This window comes from Herpailurus yagouaroundi, unplaced genomic scaffold (genome assembly GCF_014898765.1).
Source record: "Herpailurus yagouaroundi ecotype Mexico unplaced genomic scaffold, PumYag 206, whole genome shotgun sequence".
In the NCBI taxonomy this organism is placed as follows: Eukaryota; Metazoa; Chordata; class Mammalia; order Carnivora; family Felidae; genus Herpailurus; species Herpailurus yagouaroundi.
Window position 1 is genome coordinate 1,758,117 of NW_024412437.1, and position 9,438 is coordinate 1,767,554.

General features: G+C 46.9%; 1 long non-coding RNA gene across 1 annotated transcript; it reads left to right on the plus strand.

Moving 5' to 3' along the window:
- The first annotated feature begins 1,633 nt into the window (after nucleotides 1–1,633).
- LOC121015288 (uncharacterized) lies at nucleotides 1,634–2,711 on the plus strand. The gene is made up of 2 exons (XR_005783737.1): nucleotides 1,634–2,114; nucleotides 2,469–2,711. It is a non-coding gene; the product is annotated as an uncharacterized LOC121015288 (long non-coding RNA).
- Nucleotides 2,712–9,438: the final 6,727 nt, after the last annotated feature.

Sequence of the window (9,438 nt, forward strand, 5' to 3'; positions counted from 1 at the left end):
GTCCGACTTCGGCTCAGGTCATGATCTCACGGTTCATGGGTTCCAGCCCCGCGTCGGGCTCTGTGCTAACAGCGTAGAGCCTGGAGCCTGCTTCGAATTCTGTGTCTCCCTCTCTCTCTGCTCCTCCCCTGCTCATGCTCTCTCTCTCTCTCCTTCGAAAACAAAAACAAAAAAGGTGGGGGAGATAGGGAATCCTAAAACCGTAGATGACAGGGGCCGTGACATCTACCCTCCATAAAGCTCCAGCAGATTATTTCTTAGGTATGTAAAAACTTCATGTTGTGTCTATGCATCCCCTACAATCTTTTCCTAGTGAGTTATGATGGCTCACACTTCAGTCAAGAAGTGTATAGAGCTTCAATAAAGTCCTTGTTGAAATAAATGAAATTATGGCGAGGGCCCAGACCTCAGCTGTTGAGAGTTTAGGGAAGGGTGGAGGATGGGGAGTCTGGGCCAGGCCTGATAGAGCCGCCTGTGAAGGTCACGCCCCGGAAGGGTCAGGCCAGGTGTTAAGGGTTAGACACGGCCTGGGTCATGAAGTAGGCAGAACAGGAGGAGTGCCCAGTGCAAGGACCGACAACAGACAGGTGCAGATCACATCAGAACTCTTATAGGAGTGGGCAGAGAGCACTTGCGGCTTCCAGGCAAGAGTTGGAGATGCCCAGAAAACCGACAAGGCTCTTCTAAAAATAAGTCATGACAGTTGCACCTGGTTTCTTTTGTTGTCAAGGTCACTAGATTGTCAAAACCATAAAATCCTGTAGGTACAGGGCTCCTCGATTTTAGCAAGACATCTAGCCAGGTCTGTCCCGAAGCCCTTGTGGAGAAGTATGTGCAATCTGCGACTTGTGGGACAATTAAATCAGGAGAGTTTTTAATCAGGAGCGTCTGGGCGGCTCAGTCAGTTAAGTGGCCAACTTAGCGGCTCCGGCCATAATCTCACAGTTCTGGGTTCGAGCCCCGCATCGGGCTCTGTGCTGACAGCTCAGAGCCTGGAGCCTGCTTGGGATTCTGTGTCTCCTTCTCTCTCTGCTCCTCCCTCGTTCATGCTCTGTCACTCTCTCTCTCTCTCTCTCTCAAGAATAAATAAACATTAAAAAAAATTAAAAACAAAACAACGTTAAACTTCTGACCTTAGTTCCCAGAGACCACTGAAGCAGGCTCCAGGCTCTGAGCTGTCAGCACAGAGCCCGAAGCAGGGCTTGAGCCCATGAACCGTGAGATCATGACCTGAGCCAAAGTCGGACGTTCGACTCACTGAGCCACCCAGGCGCCCCTGGGAAGGTTTTTAAAGACAGCTGAGGGAGGGAGGGCATGTTTCTAGAGGGCTGTGGAGTACCCTCTGGGCCAACGTTGGGCAACACAGCCTCCAGCAAGAAAGCAAGTGTGCAGGCCAGTTCCCCGGGGACTCCAGCGGCCACGTAAGCCACTCTCCTCTCCAGGGGGAGCGTGTACCTGTTGAACATCTCTTCATCTTACTGATAAATAAGCTACTAAGAAGGCAAATATTTGTCAAAACCAACACCTGGTGGGTCAGAGCAGTGTTCCTGCTGATTGCCAAGGTTAAACACAAAGAGAAAGGAAAGAAGAAAGCTGTTGTCATTGTGAACGTGGTTAAGTGGCTTCTGTTGATTGTGGCGGGGGAGGGGGTAGTCACAGTTCTGGCTGGATGCTAGGAAGGGCCATGCAACAATGAACATGCATCTGTGTCCCCATTGTAGAAACTTGAGATCTGTCTGACCACTCAAACAGCAAGCAGGACAGGAACAAAAACAAAAACAAAATGTAGCCTAAGAGCTCAAGTCTCATGTGGAGCCAGCAAGGGTGGCAGAATGACAAAAGTTCTGGATGTGCCACACACACCCAGAAGAAAGGAGCCCATCTGGGAGTGAGCAAGACTGATTGGTTGACTTTGAGAGGGCCGGCCTGGACTTGATTTTGAGGGAAAGGCCTCAGTACTGGGACTTTCTCTGGGAAGTGGGATTCTCCCCTCTAAGTCCCCTTCAAACAACCTTCAGTGAAGCCCTGCCTTATTTTAAATTGACTTGGAGAGGCGTTTCTGCTCATTGACTTGGAGAGGGGTTTTTCAGGAGACAAACAAGACTCTCAGAGAGGTTAGTACGCTTGCCCAAGGTCCCACAGTCAGTTTAAGTGGTAAAGTCTGTTGGAGTGTTGGATGCCTGACTCCAAGGCCTGAACTCCTTGTACAAATGCCTCTAGAAGAAAAGCATTTCAGGGGTGCCTGGGTGGCTCAGTCGGTTAAGCGTCCAACTTCGGCTCAGGTCATGATCTCGCGGTTCATGGGTACAAGCCCTGAGCTGGGCTCTGTGCTGACAGCTCAGAGCCTGGAGCCTGCTTTGGATTCTGTGTCTCCCTCTCTCTCTGCCCCTCCCCTGCTCGCACCCTGTCTCTCTCTCTCTCTCTCAAAAATAAATAAATGTTGAAAAACATTTTTTTTTTTTTTTTAGTTTTAACAAAATCAAAAGAAGAAGAAGGAGGAGGAAGAGGAGGAGGAGGAGGAGGAGAAGAAGAAGAAAAACATTTCAGGACTTCTTGAAATGCCCCACAATAGGAAAATCTTCGGCTTTGAACAAACACCAAAGGGGTCAGAGTGTGAAAAAGGTGAAGAACACAGAGTATAAAATATTTATTTACCAAGGTTATTCTAGGATGTAATCCTTCAATTTGTTCTATACAACTGTCTTGCTGTTTCCTGTTTCTTTATAACTTCACTACCCGATTAAACAAAATTAAAATAAATAGATGCATACAAATAAAAAAGGCAGCCAAGTTAGGGTATGAGAATATGCACAGGAAACAGTGCTAATAGACAGACATGAGATTCATGTGATTTAGGACCAAGCTGGGAGCCCGTGTAAACATTTCTAATATTGAGAATGTGAGAACACATGGGGCTTTCTAAATGGATCCCTCACAAACCTCAATGATCTGCTTTAATTAGAGCTGTTTACTTTTTTAATGTTTATTTATTTTTAATTTTTTAATGTTTATTTATTTTTAATTTTTTTTCAATGTTTTTATTTATTTTTGGGACAGAGAGAGACAGAGCATGAACGGGGGAGGGGCAGAGAGAGAGGGAGACACAGAATCGGAAACAGGCTCCAGGCTCCGAGCCATCAGCCCAGAGCCTGACGCGGGGCTCGAACTCACGGACCGCGAGATCGTGACCTGGCTGAAGTCGGACGCTTAACCGACTGCGCCACCCAGGCGCCCCAATGTTTATTTATTTTTGACAGAGAGACAGAGAGACAGAGCATGAGCAGGGGAGGGGCAGAGAGAGACACACACACAGAATCCGAAACAGGCTCCGGGCTCCGAGCTGTCAGCACAGAGCCCGATGCAGGCTCGAACTCACAGACCGTGAGATCATGACCTGAGCCAAAGTCGGACGCTCAACCGATTGAACCACCCAGGCGCCCCAAATGTTTATTTGAGAGAGGGAGAGAGAGTCCCAAGCTGGATCTCATGAACCATGAGATCTAATGAGAGCTGTTTAAAAAGACACCAATTTGCCCAGAGAAATAAAAAGCATGTTGGACACCTGGGTAGCTCAGTCAATTAAGTGTCTGACTCTTGATTTCAGCTCAGGTCATGATCTCTCAGTTGTGAGATCAATTCCTGCATCAGGCTCCTCCCTGGGCATGAAGCCTGGGCATGGGGTTCTCTCTCTTCCTCTCTCTCTCTCTGTCTCTCCCCTGCTGGTGTTCTCTTTCTCTCTCTTTCAAAAAAAAAAAAAAAAAAAGCATGTGTTCACACAAATATCTGTACATGAATGTGCACAGCAGCTGTGCTGGAATTATTTATAATTCCAACTTTTCCAAAAAAAGCTGCAATTAGCCCAGATGTCCTTCAATGGGTGAATGGTTAAGCAGCGGTATATCCATACTATGGAATATTCTTCAGCAATAAAAAGGAACAAACTATTAACGACAAACTGAGCAAATCTCCAGGAAAATATGCTATGGCCTTCCACCCTCCAGTTCTCCTGGGTCTTGTGTGGAGTGACGCCAGGTGGTGACAGGGAAGCTGAGCATTACGTGAAAACCTTCCATTTCTTTTTTTTTTTAAGTTTAATTATTCATTTTGAGACAGAGACAGTGCGAGTGGGGGAGGGGCAGAGAAAGGGAGCATCCCAAGCAGGCTCCGCTCGGGGTTTGAACCCACAAAACCTTGAGATGATGACCTGAGCTGAAAGCAAGAGTTGGACGCTTCACTGACTGAGCCACCCAGGTGCCCCGAGGGTCCTCCATTTCTGCTGGTCCCACCGGCACAGAGCAAATCCGGGAGAACCCGGATGCTCTCCTCCAAGAGGCTCCTTTTCTTGTACTAAAAGGAAGAGGTGATCTGAGCTGCTCTGAAGGCATGTGGCAAGACCACGTCTGTCACCATCTTCTCCCTAATGCTGGGGCCCTCCTGGGATCTAGGGGTTCAGGCCACTCCACTGACAAAAATAAAACATGAATGTTCACACTGCTACTTCCAACCTGGAAAAAACTCGGATATCTTCTCCGAGGGTGACAAGGAACAAACATGTTCCAAATAATGGGACATTTAGGTGGAAAGTGAACAGAAACATTTTGAGACCCAGGAAAGATCGTGGATGTTCGGCGCGGCAAGGGGGGGGGGGGGTTGAACATTATTCTAGAGATGCACTAAAATGCCCCAGCTCCTAAGTGGGATGTCTCCCTCCCAGATAATTTCATGATCAGTTGCAACCAGAAAATTATCCTCACGTGGACCTCTGGAACAGTGACAGGATAAATGTAAGGTGTCCTTAGTCTCCTCCTCCCCCATAGATGAGGCCAAAATGCCATCCCTTAAGCTGGCTTACAGAGACGGCCCCTGAGGTTGGCCATGACTTACCTGGGCAGCCACAGAAGGGCCTGATGAGCCTGACAGTGTCTCAAGAACTCCTTCCTGGCCAGGGAGCTTCCTTCACTGTCTCTGGGGTCCCCACTCATCGCCTGCCCTGTGTCCTCACATCAAGAACCTGGCACAGTGTGCGTGATACCAGGGCCAGGGTGCTCTGAGCCGGGTGCTGGCTTCTGAAGATTGGCCTGAGTGCTGGGCCCACCCCAGCAGAGCCAGCTGTCACCAAGCACCAGGTGACAACCCCTGAAACTCACGTAAATGTGGAAGTGATGACACAGGGTGCCTGCCCTCTGAATACCAATCACCCAGGCATTTGCCTCTCCCCCCTCCCCCCTCCGCATCTGCCCTCCATCTGCAAAGCCTTACCCTCCAAGAACAGATTGCTCTTGGGGGTGGGGAGGTCTCCGCGAGTGGGTAGGCACTTGCCGTGGAAGAGACCCTGTGCTGCCCATAGATCACATCTGCCTGGCCCTTGTAGAAAGGCTCTGCCCACACAAAGGGACTTTGAGTTTAAGTTTTCTGCCGTTCACACAATACTACCTGCGACTGCCTGAAAGTCCATTTTTTAAACGCAGCTAGGAAAGCTGAAGGAAGGGGAAAAGCGGGGGCCCGGTTCAGCCCCGGAGGCTGCATTGTTCTCGGGCCTCCGCTTACCCAGAAGGCCCCCACAACCCCTGGGGAATCAAATGAGATTGTTTTTCCCAAGATCCAGCTCTTCAGGTGTGAGCTGCAGTTCTTGGACAACGGTCACTGTGGCATTTCTGCAACAGGAAAGAGGAAGGAACTTCTGAGCTCTGAGCAAGCCCCCAAGCAGCCGCCAGCGAAGAGGAAAAGAGCTCAGTTTCCATAGCGATAAATCACGAGGAAGCCAGCCAGGGATAGTCGGCAGGAGGACTTTACCCTTCCGCTGGTTCTCTGCAAACACATTCCCAGCTCCAGGGTTGGTCTCTTGCCTGCTGCCCCTCCAAGCTGCGCCTCCAGAACCACAGGTAGAGGAAGGCTGCCTGTGGATGAAGTGACACACGCTGAATAAAAACCCAGTAATAGTAACTGCCCTTTATCATAGTGCACTAAGTGATTTTACACGCACTGTGGCCCGGTCCTATGTCAGTGCAGCTAACAGTAACTCACCCATGGTGCCATGGCTGGTTAGGGGCCAACCCAAGGGCCTTTGTTCTTACCACCCAGCTCAAGTTCGTCCTGTTTTTAGCTGGAATTGTATCATCTTGGCAAGGTTGTTCCCTGTCCATTAGAAACTTTAATCAGGGGCACCTGGGTGGCTCAGTCGGTTAAGTGTCCGACTTCAGCTCAGGTCGTGATCTCACAGTTCGTGGGTTCGAGCCCCGCGTCGGGCTCTGTGCTGACAGCTCAGAGCCTGGAGCCTGCTTCCGATTCTGTGCCTTCCTCTCTCTCTGCTCCTCCCCTGTTCGAACTCTGTCTCTCTCTCTCAAAAGTAAATATTAAAAAAAAAAGAAAAAAGAAACTTTAATCAATCAAATCCATACACACATAAATACAAAATAGAAAAATCATTAACATTTAGCTAATGCTGTTTGGGATAAAATTATCCCAATAATGAGATTTGTGGAATGAAAATAATGAAGGGGCTGTTGATGGTGAAAGAGTAGGAATCCCCAGTCTGCCCAGATTTACGGAAAATTCCAAAGGAGCAAACAGCCCTTTGCACTTCTGATAATTAGACTATCAGTAGTGAATTTTTTACAGGACCGAGGGAAAGTAACTCGTTCCTAGTTGTCAGTCTTTACATGCATCTGACTGTATTTTTCTTCTAATGACTAAATTCCTTTAATAAGCATTCATTTCATTGACCCCTCGGCTTGAAATAGTAGGACACAGCTGAAGGGAGATTTAACTTGTTCCCCCACCCCCAGCCCCACCCTGTGACTTAAAAGAAAAGCAAGCAGGGGCGCCTGGGTGGCGCAGTCGGTTAAGCGTCCGACTTCAGCCAGGTCACGATCTCGCGGTCCGTGAGTTCGAGCCCCGCGTCGGGCTCTGGGCTGATGGCTCAGAGCCTGGAGCCTGTTTCCGATTCTGTGTCTCCCTCTCTCTCTGCCCCTCCCCCGTTCATGCTCTGTCTCTCTCTGTCCCAAAAATAAATAAACGTTGAAAAAAAAAATTAAAAAAAAAAAAGAAAAGCAAGCAATAACAAAAACAAAGTGGTTGCAGGCAGAAACAGTTAATGGGTGCCACCTGTCTTTCCCTGCCCATTTCAAACTACAGACCTTTGACAATGGCGCCATCTAATGGAAGATTAGGTTAGGCATAAAAATCGTTTCTTTTACCTTCACATTTATCAGCAGTAGCTTCTTTTAAGCACTTCGTTATCAATGGACACCTCCAGGACTTATGTCACTCTTGGCTATTATTTGTTTCTAAACATATCACTGATGTAAAAAATTATATTAAAATATAGCATAGGGGCCCCTGGGTGGCTCAGTTGGCTGAGCGTCCAACTTCAGCTCAGGTCGTGATTTCATGGTTGGGTTTGTGAGTTCAAGCCCCGTGTGGGGCTCTGTGTGGACAGCTCAGAGCCCAGAGCTTGCTTCGGATTCTGTGTCTCCCTCTCTCTCTCTGCCCCTCCCCCACTCATGCTCTGTCTCTCTCGCTCTCTCTCTCTCTCTCTCTCAAAAATAAACGTTAAATTTTTTTAAGTATTTCTAAAAAATATAGCATAGGGATGCCTGGGTGGCTCAGTAGGTTAAGCGTCCAACTCAGTTTCAGCTTAGGTCATAAGCTTGCTGTTCATGAGTTCAGGCCCTGCATTGGGCTCTGCACTGAAAAAAATCCCTGCTTGGGATTCTTTCTCCCCCACTTTCTCACTCTCTGCCCCTCCACCACTTGTGTTCTCTCTCTCTCTCTCAAAATAAATAAACTTAAAAAAAAAGATATATATGTAAGTATACATACTATAATAAATAAATAGGATAATGTTTTTTTAATTTACCATTTTTACCATGTTATTTTATTTATTTTTTATTAAAAAAATTTTTTAATGTTTATTTTTGAGAGAGAGAGATAGAGCATGAGCACAGAGCCTGACATGGAGCTCGAACTCATGAACTGCAAGATCATGACCTGAGCCGAAGTCGGGTGCTTAACCAACTGAGTCACCAGGTACTGCTAGTTTTTATTTTGTTTTTAAAAATGTTTATTTATTGGGGCACCTGGTTGGCTCAGTCAGTTAGGTGTCTGACTTTTGGTTTTGGCTCAGGTCATGATCTCACAGTTCTTGAGATCAAGCCCCACCTTGCTGGGCTCTGCTCTGACAGTGCAGAGCCTGCTTGGGATTCTCTCTCTCTCTCTCTCTCTCTGCCTCTCCCCTGCTCATGCTCTCTTTCTCTCTCTCTCAAAATAAATAAATAAACATTAAAAAGAATTTAAGTAAATTAAAATGTTGATTTATTTATCTTGAGAGAGAAAGAGAGGGAGAGTGGGGCAGACAGCGAGATAGAGAAAATCCCAAGCAGGCTCTGTGCTGTGAGTGCCGAGCCCAAAGTGGAGCTTGAACTCATGAACAATGAGATCATGGCCTGAGCCAAAACCAAGAGTGGGATGTTTAACTGACTGAGCCACCCAGGCACCGCTGGATAATATGTTATATATTTCTGCAATGTGCTTTTTTTTCACCTTTTGCCCATTATGAATATATTTTCATTTATATACATACAGAATGACCTTATTTTTAAAAAATGTCTCCAAAAGATCTCATTATGTATGGGAATCATTTTTGGGGTAATAAAAATACTCTTTTTTTAACTATAATTATTCTCATTTTATTTTATTATTTATTTAGAGAGAGAGGGTGTGAATGGGGAAGGGGCAGAGAGAGAGAGAGAGAGAGAGAGAGAATCTTAAGCAGGCTCCACACTCAGTCCTACACAGGGCTCGATCCCACAATCCTGGGAACATGACCTGAGCCAAAATCAAGAGTCCGACGCTTAACCTACTGATCCACCCAGGTGCCCCCAAAACGTTCTAAAGTTAGATTGTGGTGATAGTTGCACAGCTTTGTGGTTATACTAAAAACCCCCAAACTGTGCACTTTAAATTTTATGGTGTGTATATCTCAGCAAAACTGTTTCAAAGAACAGGATGTCAAAACACATACCATTGTAAGGAATGTCTATCATTTAAATAACTAGTTCCCAATCGATGGGCGCTTAAGTGTCTGCAGTTTTTCATGATTACAAGCAAAACTGCAGGGATGCCCTGTGCCTACCTTGGCACACTTGTAGATCGAGAGGGAAATTTCTAGGTCTATACGACACAGCTCTGGATGCAGGGATTCTGATGCTAGCTGGTGTGGTAGAAGCCCCTTCAACTTTCTTCCAAGAAGATAAATGTTTTGACACTTGCTGAAGTAAGTTTTCTGTTGAGGATGGGCCTGTGTTCCCCAGTGATCGTAGGTAGGGGAGGAGGGAGATGTGGTTTAGTCTTCTTACTACAATCTACCATAGCTAGGTATGGCCAGGCACCTTGGTTAGTACCCCAGATCTCCCTCTACCAGCTGCAGACTTAGATCCG